We start from the raw sequence: 20,267 nt of genomic DNA on the forward strand, positions 1-20,267 counted from the left end.
CTTGTTTAGTGTTTTAGGTATCCTAGATTCGCTAACTGGGATGTTAGCATATGTCAGAGACTTTTATAAGTCTTTCGCTGACACTCTGATTCTTCTTCACCTCAATGTGAACTGCACATTCTCATTGAGCATTCTACGCTGTGCTCTTGCAGTCATCTTTACAGGAAGGCCACTTCTAGGGAGAGTAGCAGCAGGGCTGAACTTTCTCCATTCATAGACAATTTGTCTTACCGTGGACTGATGAATTGCAAGGCTTTTGGAGATACTTATATAACCCTTTCCAGCTTTATGCAAGTCAACAATTCTTAATCGTAGTTCTTCTGAGAGCTCTTTTGTGCTAGGCATCATCCACATCAGGCAATGCTTCTTGGGGAAAGCAAACCCAAATCTCGTGTGTGTTTTTTTTATAGGGCAGGGCAGCTGTAACCAACACCTCCAATCTCATCTCATTGATTAGCCTCCAGCTGGCTGACACCTCACTCCAATTAGCTTTTGGAGAGGTCATTAGTCTAGGGGTTCACATACCTTTTCCACCTGCACTGTGAATGTTTACATGATGTGTTCAATAAAAACATGGAAACATTTGATTATTTGTGTGGGCCTCTGACCCCTCTCACCCAGCTCACTCCATCTTCCAGCGCATGCCTTCAGGAGTAAGATTCCGGTCAATCGCTACCAAAACCTCTAGACACAGGAACAGCTTTTTTCCTCAAGCGGTAGCCATACTTAATGCTGAACCACGTTAGAGCTGCCAGGACTTGATAGTAATCAGCACAGAACTGTAAATGAACAATTCTCACATTGCTTACTGCCACTATACTTATAATGTCCTTGACTTGTAATATACACACTGTCTGTCCTTGTATTGTTTTTGTTTGCGTTTGTTAAGCAACTGCCAAGACAAATTCCTTGTAGGTGCAAACTTACTTGGCGAAAATAAATTTGATTCTGATTCTGATTTTGATTAATTTAAGCAGACTGTGATTGTCTATTGTTGTGACTTACTGTATTTTTTGGACTATAAGACTCACTTTTCTCCCCCAAAAGTGTGTGTGGGGGGGGAGTCACTGCGTCGTATAGTCCAAATGCTGACATGTGAACATGTGAGTCCTGACATGTGAACGCCTGCCAATACGAACCTCCAACCCGCTGCAATGTACTGTGCCCATGCAGAGGAGGACACAGGGAAACACAAAAGGTCATAGAGGAGGACACAAAGGGGCATAGAGGAGGACACATGGGGACAGAGGCAGAAACATGGGGGACACAGCAGGTAACAAGGGGAACAGAGGAGGACACAGGGAGACACAAGAGATACAATGGGGCATGAGGTACAAAAGAAGCATAATCCACAAGATGCCCCTTCACCATGGACGCACCAGGTTTAGTATATATATTTTTTTCGCCCTGGTTTTTCTCCTCCAAACCCTAGGTGCGTCTTAAGGTCCCAAAAATATGGTAGATAAAGATCAGATCACAATTTATGACCAATTTGTGCCGACATCCATATAATTCCAAAGGGTTCACATACTTTTTCTTGCTACTGTAGATACTTTTTTCCCCATTTTTTTTTGTTGTGCACCTGCAAAATTTGCAAAAACAGACCTAGTGAGTGACATTTTCTGCCGCTGTAATCTCCTCTCTCTCCAACACAACAGCTTGACAACAATCACTACAGCTGGTGGCTGGCAAACGATCAGAAGTCTGAAGATACAATAAGTCATTAGGTCCTTTGATCATGCATGGCTGTGTACATGTGCACACTTGGCTATGGCCTAACAGTCATGGTTGCGCACATTCGTCAGTACAGGTGGGTACACACAAACTGGCATGTGACTGCTCGTGGCTCTTGGTGCCTGTGCATTGGCGTGCACGGTAGTCCTTCCCCCCAAAATGTATTTAAAGTGAACCTGAGGTTAAAATAAACTGATGAGATAAACAATTGTATTTATCCTTCTACTCCTAAAAATGAGCCTTATTCAAGATATCCCATGGTTTAATTTCATATTTAAACATTTACAAAGTAGATTGAATGTTTTATTGTCTTTGCTCAATGGAAGTTTATTAAGTGTCCCAGAGTTAAAACACACGAACTATTGACCTTTTTCTATCTCTCCCCTGCCCTCAGAAGTTGTATTCTGCCAGCTGTAACTAGAGAGGGAGCAGCCCATGAAATGGCAAGAGGGGTTCAGAGCTGTAGGAGGCCCAAACTACTAACCTTCCCTTCCTCCGATACAGGGGACTATACTTCGGATCACGTGTTTTTGCAGCTACACTTGTTATGGGTGTGAAGATCACGATAGCCACATTTGTTTTATGACCCTTGTGAGATGGGCCCCAGGGCCGTGAAGGGCAGGACAGTTTCTAGGCTAAATTGCACCCAGGGCAAGGGTTAGCCAGGTCTAGTTGCCCCCAGTATAGTTAGCCAGCTATAGGTCCCCCCCAGTATAGGTAGCCAGGCATAGTTGCCCACAGTATAGGTTAGTTAGGTAGGTGCCTCCAGTATAGGGTAGCCCGTATAGTTGCCACCAGTATAGGTTAGAAAGGTAGGTGCCCCAGTATAGGTTAGATAGGTAGGTGCCTTCCCTAAAGGTTAGATAATAATAATCTGAACATTTGTATAGCGCTTTTCTCCTGTCGGACTCAAAGCGCTCAAGAGCTGCAGCCACTGGGAGGCCACCCTGCAGTGTTAGGGAGTCTTGCCTTGAACTCCTTACTGAATAGGTACTTGACCTAGCCAGGATTCAAACCCTGGTCTCCCATGTCAAAGGCAGAGCCCTTAACACGTACACTATCCAGCCACTTAGATAGGTAGGTTCCTCCAGTATAGGTTAGATAGGTAGGTTCCCCCAGTATAGGTTAGATAGATAGGTGCCTCCAGTATAGGTTAGATAGGTAGGTGCCCCCAGTATAAGTTAGATAAGTAGGTGCCCCCAGTATAGGTTAGATAGGTAGGTTTCCCCAATATAGGTAAGATAGGTAGGTTCCCCTACTATAGGTTAGATAGGTAGGTGTCCTGAGTACAGGTTAGCTAGGTAGGTTCCCCCGAGTATAGGTTAGTTAGGTGCCCCCAATATAGGTTAGATAGGTAGGTGCCCAAGTACAGGTTAGATAGGTAGGTGCCCTGAGTATAGGTTAGATAGGTAGGTGCCCCGAGTATAGGTTAGATAGGAAGTCGCCCCGAGTATAGGTTAGATAGGTAGGTGCCCCGAGCATAGGTTAGATAGGTAGTTGCCCCGAGTATAGGTTAGATAGGTAGGTGCCTCCAGTTTAGGCACAGCGGCAGGGGGAGCGGGAATAGGGTAGTTACAAATCCCTTTCCGCGATCCCCATGCAGCCTCTATCTTCTTCCTGTTCCTGGGGTCTGTCGTGTTGTTAAGCGTCCCCTGCTGTGATGACATGCGGTCACGTCATCACAGGGGGGTGTTGTTACCAATGCAACGGACGCTGGGACAGGAAGAAGATAGAGGCTGCGGGGGTTCGCGGTAGGTGAGTTGTAACTAAGCTATGCCCGCTCCCCCTGCCACTGCACCCCCCCTCCTGCCGATCCATCCAGCGCCCCAGGCGATTGCACTATTTGCACGTCTGTAGAAACAGCCCTGGTGAGGCAATGGGAGGAGAAGAGGTGTGAACAAAGGAGGGGTCAAAGTTTCACTGGAGGGCTCCATGAATTGTAGTCACGCTGCTGCGATAGACATATGACTATGGTAGGGACTCTAAGTGACACTAAGTTACAACACTATATATAGCCTCTCATCGCTCATTCACACCTAAGCGGGAAACACGCGATTCACGCTAATCCCTAAAGCGCTAGCGTCTTTTAAAACGCTAGTGCTATTCTAGCCTATGGCAGTGTTCTCACTGCTGCGATTTGCAACGATCGCTGGCCTTCCGCGATTATTGCTAATCGCAAACGCGTTACCTGCAGCATTTTTCCGGCGATTCTGGAGCAACCGCCATTAGCATATATAGAACCGCTAATCGCTATCACTCCAAAAACGCGAATTTGACCAGTGATTTTTCCAGCAGAAAACGCTAACGCAAATCGCTAGCGCTTTGCGATTTTAGGTGTGAACGAGCCCTAAAGAGTTTCAGAAGATGACAGCGCTCTATAAATACTAAATAATAATAATTGACCAGTGTATGGCTAGCCTACGCCTGCTTTGCCGCTATCACGAGATTGTGCGCTAGAGATAGCTGGGTAAGGTATCAATACGCCATGCGCTGCCTGAGTCATCATAACAAAGAAAGTGTTTGGGTAGCGGCGGCTGTCTATATTACAAGGGAGCCCATACAACTTGTGCAGACACCATTATCATTACCCGTAATTTACCTGTCTTGCAAGTCAACTCGACGAAACGACAAGTCTTCCCAAACCAAATTTTTTTTCTCTCCCCCTCGTGTCGTCTGACAGACAAGACGCTCTCCTCATTATTATGGAAAATATAGGGTTTCAAGTAATTGCTATTTAAATATGAATAGGAGCAGAATTGGGCACAGCCTTAACTGGCCTTTCTTTGTCAACGTGAAAGTTTCTTCCACGTTCCCCTGTTAATTATTGCTTACTTTTTTTTAAAAAAAAAACTGGCTTAATTGGCAATAAACACCTCAACTTTTTAAGCTCGTTAAAATGCAGCCGCTGAGGTTTGATGGGAGTTTTAAAAGGCACTCAATTAACTCTCTGCCTGTATGTGTAACCTGTAATGATAGCAAACATATTGCAGGAGAAATCCCTTTCTTTCCCGTACTTTTGAGACGCAGAATTAACGTGCAATTTTTTTTTCTTTTTACAGCCGTCCTTTCCACGGCAGAGGTCATTTTTCATTAATGCTGACGCCGATGACACTAAATGATTGTCAACAAAAAATTCCACTTTTTTATATTATTATTATTCTCAACGTTTTGTTGAGAATAATAATAAGAAAAAAAAATCCGTCAAGTCGGCTCTATACAATGCAGGGATTCATGGCAAATGTTTTTTAATCTGCATACCTAGTTACATGGTTTGGTTAAAAAAAAAGACATCTGTCCATCAAGTTCAACCAGAAATTAAAAAAAAAAAAAAAACACCATACTGAACCTGCACTTATCCCAGTTGATCCAGGGGAAGAAGAGAAACCTTACAAGGCCTGGTCCAATAAGCCTTAAAAAAGCACACCATACTGAACCTGCACTTATCCCAGTTGATCCAGGGGAAGAAGAAAAACCTTACAAGGCCTGGTCCAATAAGCCTTAAAAAAAACCTGTAATGAGAAAAACCTCCCCTGGGGGTTACTCACCTGAGGTGGGCGAAGCCTCCGGATCCTATTGATGCTTCCTCCGTCCTCCTGTGTCCCACGGCGGCAGAGATAAAGCTCCCTGAACAGCGGGGATGTAAATATTTACCTTCCTGGCCCCAGCGCAGACGCAGTATCGGCTCTCCGCTCGGAGATAGGCGAAAATAGCCGATCGCTGTCGGCCCGCTCTACTGCGCAGACGCAAGTCTCCTGCACCTGCGCAGTAGAGAAGACCCGAGATCCGCTACTTTGCCTATCTCCGTGCGGAGAGCCGCAACAGCGCCCCCGCTGGAGCCAGGCAAGGTAAATAAATCAGCGCTTGTCAAGGGAGGATTCCGGGACACTTCGGGAGAACCAGCGCTGGATTGCCTGCAGCTACAGGGGAGGGGAAGCTTCATTGGGTCACTAAAGGCTTCCCCTCCCAAGGTGAGTACCCCCCACGGGAACTTTTTTGTTACAGGTTCTCTTTAAAAAGGAAAAAATCCTTCCTGACTCCAGAAGGCAGTCAGATAAATTCCTGGATCAACTCTCCTGGGAATTACCTAATAATTATAGTCGTGGATGCCCTTCAATGCAAGGAAAGCATCCAAGCCCTCTTAAAAATACAGATATAGAGTTTGCCATAACTACTTCCTGAGGTAAGATATTACAGATTTTAACCACCCTCATTGTGAAGGACCCCTTTCTAAATACATTTAGACCCCTTTCTAGATACAAAAACGGTTTTCCTACATATGCAGATCATGTCCCTTGTCCTTGATTTCTTTGTTTTTAAATCTCTTTTTTTGTGTAAAGCAATCGGCAGAGAGAGATCGGAGTGCCAAAATACTGGATTAGTTATGGAATTCAAAATGAGTGAGAAGGGCTCCTGCTCTATGCGACCTGTTCAGTGCAGATAGAGTTCACACAGGGGTGTAACTAGAGGGAAGCAACTGCTGTGATTGCAAGGGGACCGGAAGCTGTTTTGGGGCCCCAACTACTAACCTTTAGGGCCCTTTTCCACTAGCAATCGCTAGCGTTCACGCTGAACGCTAGCGATTGCTGAATCGCAATTACCGGCGATTCCCCGACGTTCGCGGCCGCGATTTTGCTATGCTATGCACTGCATAGCAAAATCGCGGCAATAATCGCTCCGCCGCGCGATCGCGATCCGGTCAAAAACGAATCGCGGTAGTGGAAATGACCTACCGCGATTCCTATGCTAAAAGCAAACTGTAGCGATTTGACAAATCACTAGCGGTTTGCGGTTTTGCGATTAAGCAATCGCAAACGCTGTAGTGGAAAAGGGCCCTTAGTGATGCTCGGATACCCCCAATCACGAATTCGAGTAAATCCAGCCACGGCAGATTCGAAATCCGGATACGCCGTGATCGTGATCTAGATTTGAATCAGATCCCCAAATTCGACGACGATTTATGCCGTGATTACATGTAGAATCACCGTGATCACGGATTTGACTTTAACAGCAAAGCCCACATACATGCTACAATCACCAAAATTGCATGGATTATAAAAGGTGATCAGGGGCTACAACGTAAAAAAAATAAATTCAAAAAGAACTTTTAGTTTTTGAGAAATTCGATTTTAAACTTTCAAATGTAAAAAAGTACTGTATAAGTGATTAAAAACCCGCCACCTTTAGCGGTTATTAGCAAAACCCCCTTACATGCTAGAAACACCAAATTTGCAGGATAAGTTAAGAAGCACAGTGGGAACAAGAGGAAAAAAAGACTAGAATAGTTTTTGAGAAAATCGATTTTAAAGAGACTCTGTAACAAAAATTGCATCCTGTTTTTTTATCATCCTACAAGTTCCAAAAGCTATTCTAATGTGTTCTGGCTAACTGCAGCACTTTCTACTATCACTGTCTCTGTAATAAATCAATGTATCTTTCCCCTGTCAGACTTGTCGGCCTGTGTCTGGAAGGCTGCAAACTCTTCAGTGTTGTGGTTCTGCTATGAACTCCCCCTTCCTGGCCCCTTTTTGCACACTGCCTGTGTGTTATTTAGATTAGAGCAGCTTCTCTCTTCTCTCTTATCTTTTACAAGCTGGATAAATCGTCCTCTGAGCTGGCTGGGCTTTCACATACTGAGGAATTACAAACAAGGGCAAAGCTGTTTGCAGGAAGAAAAGAGCAGCCTGACACTTCAGTGCATGAGAACTGCAGGGGGAAAGAAACACACAAATGATCTCTTGAGATTCAAAAGGAATGCTGTATACAGCCTGCTTGTGTATGGATGTATTTTCTATGTGAGGACATACTGTAAATCAACCTACTTCCTGTTTTGGTGGCCATTTTGTTTGTTTACAAACAAACTTTCTAAAACTGTTTTTAACCACTTTTAATGCAGCGAGGAGCGGCGAAATTGTGACAGAGGGTAATAGGAGATGTCCCCTAACGCACTGGTATGTTTACTTTTGAGCAATTTTAACAATACAGATTCTCTTTAAAGTTTCAAAGGAAGTTTCAAAGGAAAAAAGTATACAAGTAAATGCGGTAAATACATTAACTGTCATTTACCGCATTTAAAGCGGTTTAAAGCCCTGACATAAAATTCAATAAAAACATGTTTTCCTACTTTTTATATGCCATAAGGTTGTCATATTTGCATTTGTGCAGAAGTATTATTATTCATTTATAAGTTATAGGTTCCAAAAGTACAGTTTTTTGCTTTATGAGCTGACTTTGCATTTTATTAATAACTGGTTTAATTCATTCATTCATTCAGGCAGACATGATTTGACTCTTTGTCTGTGTCTGGGAGCTCCTGCACAGTCAGAGAATGTGTCACATTCCACACTTGATACATTTAAGTAAACACAAGATTACATTGTTTAACATTCGGATGCAGCTCTGTTGGCAGGGGAGCTTCTAAAGCCTGTGATTTACCCCTTTGAATGATGTTCTGGTAAAAAAAAAAATGCTGGTTGTATATAATATGCTGTGAATATTCTATTAGAGCAAAGAAGAAATTCTGGGTTATATTCCGCTTCAAATGTATACTATTTTCCTTTGAAACTTTAAAATCGATTTCCTCAAAAACTATAAGGTCTTTTTGAAAAGAAAAAAAAAAAACATTTCCTCCTTGTTCCCACTGTTCTACTTAACATATCCTGCAAATTCGGTGTTTATAACACATAAGGTAATTTGCTATCAACCGCTAAAGTCAGCGGGTTTTCAGGTAATTATCCCGGCTGTGATCACAAGCCCGATTTGGACCAGGATCACTGCTAGCCTTCCCTTCCTCCGATATACTTTATATCAGGTGTTTTTGTGGCTACACCTGTTATGGGTCTGACGATCATGACGGCCACACAGGTGGGACAGAATCTTTCTGACAAGGCCCTTTGGGGTAAAACATGTCAAAGTTGTGTCACTGTATATATTTGCACCTTATGTATGTCTTTCCCAGTATGTTGTTTGAGCTGCTGCAGTGAGTAGTCCCACAGGACCTGAGGTGGTTGATAACACTGCCCTTCGGACTTATCTACTCACTCAGTTGTATTACGCTCTCCTTGTCCCACCTGTGTGCTGGATGGCTACACCCATCCCTGATACATACACACGGGGAGTTGGGGGATCAGCAAGGACACCAGAACACCGGTGTGGTTCACACTAGTACCTCCCACATAACCTGGTTGGGGAGGTTTTTATTTTAATATCGATACGTTGCCTGTTGCTACTTGGGCAAATATTTATATCTCTGTACTGCACAGGGCTGTCCTTGGGTTTTAGGGTTAGGCGTCAGGAAGGGAGGTTTTAGGGTTAGGCACATCAAGAAGGGGGTTTCAGGGTTAGGTGTCAGGAAGGTGGGTTTTAGGGTTAGGCACATCAAGAAGGGGGGTTTCAGGGGTAGGTGTCAGGAAGGGGGGTTTCAGGGTTAGGTGTCAGGAAAGGGGGTTTTAGGGTTAGGCACATCAAGAAGGGGGGTTTCAGGGGTAGGTGTCAGGAAGGGGGGTTTCAGGGTTAGGTGTCAGGAAGGGGGGTTTTAGGGTTAGGCACATCAAGAAGGGGGGTTTCAGGGGTAGGTGTCAGGAAGGGGGGTTTCAGGGTTAGGTGTCAGGAAGGGGGGTTTTAGGGTTAGGCACATCAAGAAGGGGGGTTTCAGGGGTAGGTGTCAGGAAGGGGGGTTTCAGGGTTAGGTGTCAGGAAGGGGGGTTTTAGGGTTAGGCACATCAAGAAGGGGGGTTTCAGGGGTAGGTGTCAGGAAGGGGGGTTTCAAGGTTAGGTGTCAGGAAGATTTTTGGAAAGGGTAGGAGGTGCCCGGTAGCACAGAAGTAATATGTTCACTCTATATGGTAGATACAACATTCAATAATAAATGGTGCGATTCTGCCTTCTAGATGTCCCCTTTTGGGAAATATACAAACTGGAGGTTTTTTTTGGCTTTTGTATATCGATTTTATTTTGCACAAGACAACGCGTTTCACGGTCAAAACCGCTTCCTCAGGTCAATAGTAGTGCCTCTGTAGGATAGTATCTTAGTATCCGGGCGCCATAGAGGTGTCAGGAAGGGGGGTTTTAGGGTTAGGTGTCAAGAAGGGGGGTTTAAGGGTTAGGCACCAGGAAGGGGGTTTTAGGGTTAGGCATTACGAAGGAGGGATTTAGGGTTAGGCATCAGGAAGGGGAGTTTTAGGGTTAGGCATCAGGTAAGGGGGTTTAGGGTTAGGTGTCTGGAAGGGGGGTTTTAGGGTTAGATGTCAGGGGGGGATTAGGGTTAGGTATTAAGAAGCAGTGCTGCTCATCAGGATTCCGGATATCCGGCTAATCCGGATATCTGAACTTTTTTCCGCTATCTGATTCGGATTCCGTGTTTTAAAAAAAATCCGGATTGCATCTGCAGATAATTGGGCGCATAACGCGGATATCCACGGACATTGCGGCTATCCGGATCCACTGGCGAACTCAGGGGGCTGTTCCGGGTGTCTGGAACCTCCCCCCTGCACTGAGCTGTGTATTCAGCCAGGGAAGCCCGCATAATATAAACAGCCTCATTCTCCCTCCCTTCTTACTTCTGGTGCTTCCCTCCAGCTAATAGAATGAGAGAGGCAGCCGAGCTTCCCTCACAACCCTCACAAGAAGATGCAGCCTACAGTGAGAGAATGTTGATTATGGAGTCCTGGACTCTCCACAGCACAGAAGTGTCAGACATGATGAAATTAGAGTGCAGGCAAGCTGGTAAATATGCACAGCATGATGCAGAGCTTGCCTGGACTCAGGGTCCGTGTGCAAACATCTGTCTGGTCTCTCCCCATTGTTATAATGACTGCATGTGTGGATAAGGTGTGGAACTGTGGATAACAAGCTGAAAAGTTTTTGACAGTCCCTAGACTCCAGGAGGGCTTCTTTCTGACTTGTGTGAGAGACTGACAGGGACAGGAGTCCGATTACAGGCAAGTAGCCTGTGTGATGTGGGACTTCAATACAGATAAGTTCTCTGCTCCATCTCCGGGGCTATTCTCAATTTCTCCACTCCTCTCTCTGGGCTAGTGCACGCCAAAATGACAATAGCAATCGCTAGCAATTTGTGAGTGTGATTTTGTGAAGTGATTTTCAGAGCGATTTTTGAATGAATTGCTCAAAAACATGCTACATGCAGTATACCTGCGATTTTGAAAAAATCACAACGCTGCTGTGGGAACACCCACATAGGGTAACATTAGCCAAGCGCTTTTCAAATCACTGTTGATTTGAAAAACGCTCAGAAGCACTCTTGGTGTGCACCAGCCTCCCTCATTCACCTTTGTTTCCCTCTTCCCCTAGTGCTGGCTGGCTGACTGTGTGTTCTTGTCTTACAGGAAAGCTAAATAAAAGTGCAATCCTGGTGAGGCAAAATAATATTATTTAGTATTTATGTAGCGCCGCCATCTTCCGCAGATGCATATATCCCTGCATCATATGGGTATCGCTTGCGCTATGTGACACTATGTAGCATATTCCACTGAATTGTCCAAACTAAGTCTATCTCCTGTTCCTCTCTTGGGGAGTTGTTCCAGCGCTGTCCCCCGTTCACATTTGCTGCTACCAGAAGCCCTCAGAAACACTTGTGTCCTTGAGTACTTCCAAAGATAGGCAGCTCCGTAATACGCCAGCGCACTTTTGTGCATGGGCAGTATGGAGCCACCTGTATTCGGAAGCACTCGGGACATACGTGCTTCTGGACCTTTCAGGAACCCCCCCCCTTAAAAATCCTGCGTTTGCCCCTGGGATCCGAAATACTGTAACTAAGGAGATGACGTCCTGGAGCCAATCAGAGGGCTCCCAGCAGAAGCCCTAGCAACCAATCACAGAGGGGAACCCTGGCCAGCCCCACCTGACCTCATTGAGCCAAGCAGAGGGCTCCCAGCCTAAATCCTGGCACCCAATCACAGAAAGGAACACTGGCCAGCCCCCCTGTATAATAAGGAGGGCTACCATGATGAGACCTATCGTCTTAGCTTGCTAAATGCTCACTGAGAGACATGCTCCAGTGCTGGTGGCCTACCAAGGGCTGTACACAGTTATAAACCTAAAGCTGTTCAGTGATTAACCCCTTCACTACTATCACTACACTATTGTTAAATCGTTAATTAGCTTGATTGACGTCATAGTGTGACAGTCAGAGTGTGTGCTCTAGTGCTGCTGGGCCTAGCAAGGGCTGTACACACTGATAAGCTGTTCAGTGATTAACCCCTTCACTACTATCACTACACTATGGGCAAATCGTTAATTAACTTGATTGATGTTGTTGTATGACAGTCAGAGTGTGTGCTCCAGTGCTGCTGGCCTAGCAAGTCTGTACACAGGGATAAACCGAAAGCTGTTCAGTTCACTATCACTACACTATTGTTAAATCATTAATTAGCTTGATGTCATTTGTGTGACAGTCAGAGTGTGTGCTGCAGGCAGCTGCTATGTGTCTGTGTGTGTGCTGTGCACAGCCACATACCAGGCCAGCTGCTGCCTGCTGGCCAACTATTAGCCTTAGCTATAGGTTAGGTTAGGGATAATAGGGAATAGGATTACTGTGTTATTGTGTAGTTAGTACTGTAGTACTGCAGTCAGAGCTAGTAGTTGTTAGAGTAGTAGTACTACTGTGTTAGCTTTCTACAGAACTGCTGTGCTGTGAGCAGTGCCAGTGTGACAGTTAGCGTGCACTGGTGTCTTCTCCTCTGCTGTCTGACTGTCACTTGGCACTTGGCCAAGTGCCACGTGGCAAATGCCACATGACACGTGCCATGTGACATGTGCTTAGTGCCAATTGCTGCCACGTCCAGCATGCTCCTGGCACACATTACACCTGCTGCTGCATTGCCCTGCTCCTGCTGCCTGTGCAGCTCCCACCGCCAGGCCAGGGTGCCACAGGCCACTGATACCACCTATATTTAACCCAAAACACAATTGCTGCGTAATTTTTTGGAGGTGTCTTGGCTGAAAACTGTCATGTCCCAATTGTGCGGTTGAACTTTGGACACAATGTGGGCTGCACGACCGCTGTCTGGAACCTAGGCCTAATGTTATTTGACAGCCATTTTTTGGGGGAGGGGGGTGGGATTTTACGTCCCCACATCATCAATTAGTGTTCCCCTTTACAAAATAATGATGCTACATGCCTCATATACCCTAAAAAAAGTTTTTAAAGCAATTTAAAGGTCACGTCCAGTTTTCTATCCGGATATCCGGATTTGCCTGGATATCCCGGATACTAGGGTCAGATATCCGATTCGGATCGGAAAATTTTGAACTCGGATATCCGACGCGGATCGGATATCTGGGTATCCGGATCCGAATCGGATCCAGATTTTGAAAAGGGGTATCCGAGCAGCACTATCAAGAAGGGGGTTTTCGGGCTAGGGGCCAGGTAGGGTCAGGCCCCAGGAAGGAAAGGTTCTGTGTGAGAGTAGGGTTAGGTGATCGTGTAGTAAAATATAGTTAATAAGTACTGATATTTTATTACAACAATTTACACTATTTACACTTTAAAAGAAAAGAATATCGGTAGATATTAACAATAATTTCCCTGTTTCATGCACGCATTACTATAGATGTTTTAAGTATCTACTGAAACCTACTTCCTGTTTTGTTTAATTCATAAAAAAATTTTTCTTTGTGTGTTTGGTGGGAGGGGGAATTGGCCTTTAAGTTGTACCATTTTTACAGAATTTCCACGAAGCGGACGCAGGTCATACAGTACACCGGTCTGTTTATCCGCTGCATGTTTCCTTCTAGAGGGATAATTGTCAGGATCACATTGTACCTGACAAGATAGCTCTTCCCCCCCTCCCTCTCGTTATATCTCGCGGGCACTGGACAAACAAGCCGCACTCAGAACGCCCGGCGCCTCGCCCAGTCGCAGAGTTTATCGCCATCAAGCTGAGACAAGAGCCTGAAAGCCATACAGGATATTTACTCTCCCCGGCTAATGCAGTTCTTCTCCATTACATTTTATGGAAATATCTGTTGCCAGTGATAGTGGATTGCCCTTAATCCTCAAGTGTCTCTAATTTCCCACTTGTCACCTTCCCGTAATAAGAGACAATTAGCCGCAGCCACATAGTCACAAATATAATTTCCCCACCTTAGAAAGCAAAATGGACGGCCTAACTGCCCTGGATATTAGGCTGTGTAATGGCTTCAAGTACTTGATTGGTAATGCGCTGAGATTTCCTTATTTCCTGCCGTGCGGCGAGATGCTTGCCCCTTTCTCGGATCCATCTCAGGAGCGGTGCGCGAAATCAGCCTGGTTACCGCAATATCCAAGAGGCTCGCCAATTTGAAAATGCGATGACTGGGTGATAATGACGGACAATTTTGCACACTTCAGTTCCATTAGTGCAATTACCTCGCCTTAGGTGTTTTCGGTCTGTTGCACGGCATTCTTGTACAGCGCTGTTAGTGTAATGGGCGGCTTTGTATACACGTTGCGTCCTGGTGAGGTTTTTTTTTTACAAGCAATAAAATGTATTATGGGATTAAGGCAGAACTCCTCAGCAATCTTTTTTTTCTGGTTTTATTTTAGACAGTGGTAAGTAACACGGTGCATGCATGAGGTAGGTAGTAGCCCACAGGCCCAGGCCTTGGGCGGCCGCTGGCAAGTGGGCGGCTGAACATAGAAGAGGGATTGCTGCATATGGAAGAAGAGGCTAAAAATGGAATACAAAGGAGTAACACATGGAAATAGGCAGCTTCTGCCCAAGGGACGTGTATAGAACCAAAGGAGGCTGCTGTACATGAAGGTTAGACATGGAAGAGGGGGCTGCACAAGGAATAAGATGGGGGTGCTGAACATAGAAAGGAAACTGGCCTAGTGTTGTAAAAAGTATAAATTCAGCCTTGGTAACCTACGGACACAGGGTGGATTAGCTGAAGGAGACCTGCATGCAATCCTTTAGTTTAGTAAGTCAAGAACATTGTAGTCACTGGGGAATATGTGCAAAACTTTGGTAAAGTTGCCACGCAAAATTAGAGTGACCTGCGTGCGACCCATACAGAACTAAAAAGTCCTACCTACTGTACCATACAAACAGCCATGAAATACTTAAAGAGAGTCTGAAGCGAGAATAAATCTCGCTTCAGACCTCATAAATAGCAGGGGCACGTGTGCCCCTGCTAAAACGCCGCTATAGCGCGGCTTAACGGGGGTCCCTTCACCCCCAAATCCCCCTCGATACACCCGGGGAGCGCTTCCTGGTTGGGGCAGGGCTAACCGCCGCAGCCCTGCCCCATGCGCGTCTGTCAGCGCGTATCTCCGCCTCTCCCCCGCCCCTCTCAGTCTTCCTTCACTGAGAGGGGCGGGGGAGAGGCGGCGATGCGCCGCTGACAGACGCGACTGGAGGCAGGGCTGCAGCCGTTAGCCCTGCCTCCAGGAAGGGAAATTCTGCGACCTTTCTACGACACACTTTTGCGGGGGGTGGGTTGGGGGTGAAGGGACCCCCGTTTAGCCGCGGGATAGCGGCGTTTTAGCAGGGGCACATGTGCCCCTGCTATTTATGAGCTCTGAAGCGAGATTTATTCTCGCTTCAGAGTCTCTTTAAAGAGGAATGTTAAAGAACAAGCGACACCCATGCTAACCTAGAAATAAAAAACACATATATAAGTAGATAAATACTACATCTACTTACATAACAGATGTATTGTGCTATCCACGTAATGATTCCTGTGAATTTTATAAAGGAAAAGCAGAAAATCCTATTCTAGGCAGTGGCCATCTTGCCAAGCTAATGCTGACATCATATCCTCCCTGACTCTTGTATTTCCCCTCCCTTCTCTTGCTCATTGTGTATTAATTAGCTGCCCTCCTCCCAGAGTCTACAGACACTCCCACTGAGTCACCTCAGCCTTGCTTGTAAACACAAGTAATCAGAGGGTGTTTCTGATAAGCAGCTAGATAGGGAAATAAATGGAAGAGGAGGAATATATTATAGATAAAAAGAACTCCCAGCATTCAACTCTTTGGCACTGTTTGGCACTAGGACCAGTGCTCATAAAGTATGTGATAACTACAAACCATAACAGCAGAAACAGCTTTGCAAGTTTTGAATGCAGGATTAGCATCTTTATCACTTAATACACTCAGACCGATGCTGTTAAAATTTGATTTTTATGGTGACAATACCGCTTTAACCCAGGATTGAACTTCATCCCAATCAGAAGCTGATACCCCCTTTTACATGAGAAATCTTTACCTTTTCTCAAATAGATCATCAGAGGGGTCTGTGTGGCTGATATTGTGGTGAAACCCCTCCCACAATGTGATGTCATGGCCATGGTCCTGACAGATTGCTGTCTGTGAACCTCGTTGCATTGTGGGGAATAATGTATTTTTCCAACTGCCAAGAAAGCAATATCTCCCTCTGTACATAGAACTCTTAGTAAACGAACATTCCGTACAGATCGCCTGGCAGAACTAAAGATGTCACCACCAGTGATACATTTCAGAATGTAAATCAGGGAGAGGAAGATTTTACAATAGGCAAACACTGACTAAATAATCTATAAATGAATATTGTATAAAATAAGCAGTTTTATTCATTATGTTACTTTCACCAAAGTTCCTTTTAAAAGTGTTCCTTGAGGAAAAAAAGTTCTCCTGGGCCAGGGGTGTCAAACTCAAATACACAGTGGGCCGAAATTGTACAGTGGAACCAAGTCACGGGCCAACCTCAATGTCTACTGGCCACCTTCTGCCCCTATACAGTTCCCTGGTATCTAGTGGTCCTTCCTCCCCTATACAGTTCCCTGGTGTCTAGTGCCCCCATCCTCCCATATACAGTTCTCTGGTGTTTAGTGCTTTCCACCTACATCCCCAATATGGCTTCCTTGGTGTTCTAGGACTTCGCCTTCAATATAGCTTCCCTGGTGGTCTAGAGTGGAGCAAACGCATAGAAAAATTGGGAAACCACTTGTGGGCCAAATGTAATGGCTGTAAGGGCTAGATTTGGCCTGCGTGCCGGAGTTTGACATGTATGTCCTAGGCAGAGTAGAATCATCCACGAGGCAACCCTAGGCAGTTTCCTAGGACCTGGAGAAAGTCTAGGGGCCTAGTGGATGCCACCCCGCACCAAATCTTACTAAATAAGTAAGGTGACCATCAGAGGGGGCAAAAACTGCTTTCTTGCCTAGGGCCCCAATTCATCTTCATAGTTTTCTGCCCCTAGGTGGTACTTACTTTGGGAGGCGTAAGCCTCTGGATCTTAAAGAGGCTTCCCTCATCCTCCCATTCATTCATTCTGGGTTGGGAGTGGAACCACCGAAAGTCCGACTGTTGGGAGCCTCGTGTAGGTGCAGTGGCAGTGTCCCCCTTGCGCAGGCGCAATAGTAGTTTCTCCCACTCAGACGTAATCAGGGGGTAATAGCTGAGCCTGATTACGCCTGGTCTACTGTGCAGGAGAAGACACCTCGCGTCTGCGTAGTAGAGGGGACCCGATCGGGCTCGGCTATTTGCTCCGGCCTCCGGCGCCTGAGGGGAAAGCCATTAGTGTGTATGCGCGCACCGGCCATTGAACTTGTTATTATTTATCTTCTTCTCAGAGTGTCAGCGCTGGAACGAGATGGTACAGGAGGACGGGAGGAACCTCATTAGGAACTAGAGGCTTAACTCTCCTAAAGTAACTATCTGAATTTTTGTAATTCTTAAAGCGGAATATAACCCTGCATTTCAACTTTGCTCTAAAACATTATTTACAGCATATTATATGCAACCAGCAGTTTTTTTTTACTAGACCAGCATTGGAAGGGTTAAACACAGAGGTTTAAAGTTCAGTGGAGAGATATGCAGAAGTTCAGATAGATACATTTTAACTAAATAGAATGTAACAAGTTATAAATGTTACACACTCTTTGGCTGTTCTCCAGCTCCTCAGTCAGAGAGATGAGTCACATTCAACACTTAGATACATTTATGTAAACAAAATGTATCTATGTCAGCTTCAGATGCATCTGCAGAAATCTAAAGGAACTTTAAAGCTGTGTGTAACCCTTCCAATGCTGGTCTAGTAAAAAAAAATGCTGGTTGCATATAATATACTGTAAATAATGTTTTAGAGCAAAGTTGAAATGCAGGGTTATATTCCGCTTTAAAGCCACAGGTTTCCTTTAAAGAGACACTGAAGCGAGAATAAATCTCGCTTCAGTGCTTATACTCAGCAGGGGCATGTGTGCCCCTGCTAAAACACCGCTATCCCGCGGCTAAACGGGGGTCCCTTACCCCACAAATCCCCCCCTTCAGAATCTACGACCAACTTGGTCGTAGATTTTGCTGCTGTTGAGGCAGGGCTAATGGCTGCAGCCCTGCCTCTCAGCGCCGTCTATCAGCGGCGCATTTCCGCCTCTCCCCCGCCCCTCTCAGTGAAGGAAGACTGAGAGGGGCGGGGGAGAGGCGGAGATAAGCGTCTGACAGACGCGCGTGGGGCAGGGCTGCGGCGGTTATCCCTGCCCCAATGCGGAAGTGATCCCCCGCTGCACGGAGGGGATTTGGGGGTGAAGGGACGCCCGTTTAGCCGCGTGATAGCGGCGGTTTAGCAGGGGCACACATGCCCCTGCTGAATATAAGTACTGAAGCGAGATTTATTCTCGCTTCAGTGTCTCTATAATGAAACAAACTTTGCATGTGCTGCTTTCCACAATAACCATCTATAGAATCTTATAGAATCCAGCACTATGGAACTCCCTGCCCCCCCCCCCCCCCCAATTAGAGTTTCCCCCTACTTCACCATCTTCAAGAAGGCCCTGAAAACTCACCTTTTCACTCTGGCCTACCACCCCTCACAAGTACTCTAAACCTGCAGCTGAACTCTGGTCCCCTACCTTTCGTGTCTCGCACTTCTCCCTCTAGATTGTAAGCCTTTGGGCAGGGTCCTCCTCCTTGTGTCTCCTACCTGTTTACCAGGGATGGTCGGAAATGCCAATTTCCATTTCCGCCGAAAATCCGCTTTCCGCCATTGCCAATTACCGCTACCGATTCTGCTTTCCGCTAACGATTTCCGCATTTCGATGTGGATTTTCGCGGTAATTTCCACCGAATTTAACATTGATTTTCTCAAAAGCTACAAGGTTTTTTTTAAAGATTTTTTTCCCTTGTTCCCACTTGTCTGCTTAACATTCCCTGAAAATTTGGTGTTCTAAATTCTAGCTTCTAAATTCGGCGTCATACCGCATAGCAGTTCCAATGCGGATTTTCGCGGTAATTTCTGCCGACTTTAACATCGATTTTCTCAAAAACTACAAGATCTTTTTGAAATATTTTTTCCCTCTTGTTCCCACTTGCTTAACATTCGCTGAAAATGTTGTGTTTTTAGCACCTATGGTGGATTTGCTATTAACCTCTAAAGTCGGCATCATACCGCATATCGGTAATGCGAATTTCCTGCATTTTACATTACAGTCAACAGTGGCCAACTTGGGCGGTTAATAGCAAAGCCCTCATAGGTTCCAGAAACACCAATTTTCAGGGTATGTTAAGCAGAAAAGTGGAAACAAGAGGAAAAAAAATATTTCAAAAAGACCTTACAGTTTTTGAGAAAATCGATGTTAAAATCGGCAGAAATTACAGCGAAAATCCGCTTTGGAACCGATATGCGGTATGATGCCGAGTTTACAGGTTAATAGCAATGCCCCCATAGGTGCTAGAAACACCAGTTTTTCAATTAAGTCGAAAAGTAGGAACAAGAGGAAAAAAAAATCTTTTAAAAAGACCTTGTAGTTTTGAGAAAATTGATAAAGTTGAAAGAAATTTCAGCAAAAATCCGCCTACCGCACTTACATTACCGATTTCCGAATTTCGATGCGTTCATGCAATTACCGATCGGAAATTGTATTTCCGCAGAACCTGAACGAGCATCCCTACTGATCATGCACCTCCATTACTGTGCACCCATGCTATGCATCTGAGTGAACCTAACTTGCCTAATCTCCATGCTCCATCCAGTGACTGACTAAGCATTACCTTGTACTCATACTGTGCTGTGTGATCTGGTTTGCATGTATTCCTGTGCAGCATGTCTCCCCAAACAACATAATCAGCAAGCATGTCCGCTTCCCCCCAAACAACACAATTAGTCAACATATTTCACAAAACATTATTAGGCAGTATATAGCCATCATCATATAACATTAGGCAAAATGTCCTTCCAATGCAACTTATTTAGCCTAGGTAGCAGGTTCTTACCAAACAAAAAAATTAAGAAGCAAGTCCTGCTCAACGACATATAATTAGGCAGCATATCCCCCTAAACATAACAAGGCAGTGTGAACCCTTAAACCACATAATCAGGGAGCATGTCCCCTCAAACAACATAATTAAGCAGATTATTCTTCCTTTAAACATAATTAGGCAGTATTTAGCTCTCAAATAATATTAGGCAGAATGTCCTTCAACCCCACCTCTACACACACCCATAATATAATTATGCAGAATTCCACCCACACAAAAACGTGCAGCATTCTCACAAACTTCATAATTAGGCAGCATGTTCCTCAAACAACATAGTTAGGCAATATATTCCCTCCTACCA

The sequence above is a fragment of the Hyperolius riggenbachi genome, chromosome 4 (assembly GCF_040937935.1).
Source record: "Hyperolius riggenbachi isolate aHypRig1 chromosome 4, aHypRig1.pri, whole genome shotgun sequence".
NCBI lineage: Eukaryota > Metazoa > Chordata > Amphibia > Anura > Hyperoliidae > Hyperolius > Hyperolius riggenbachi.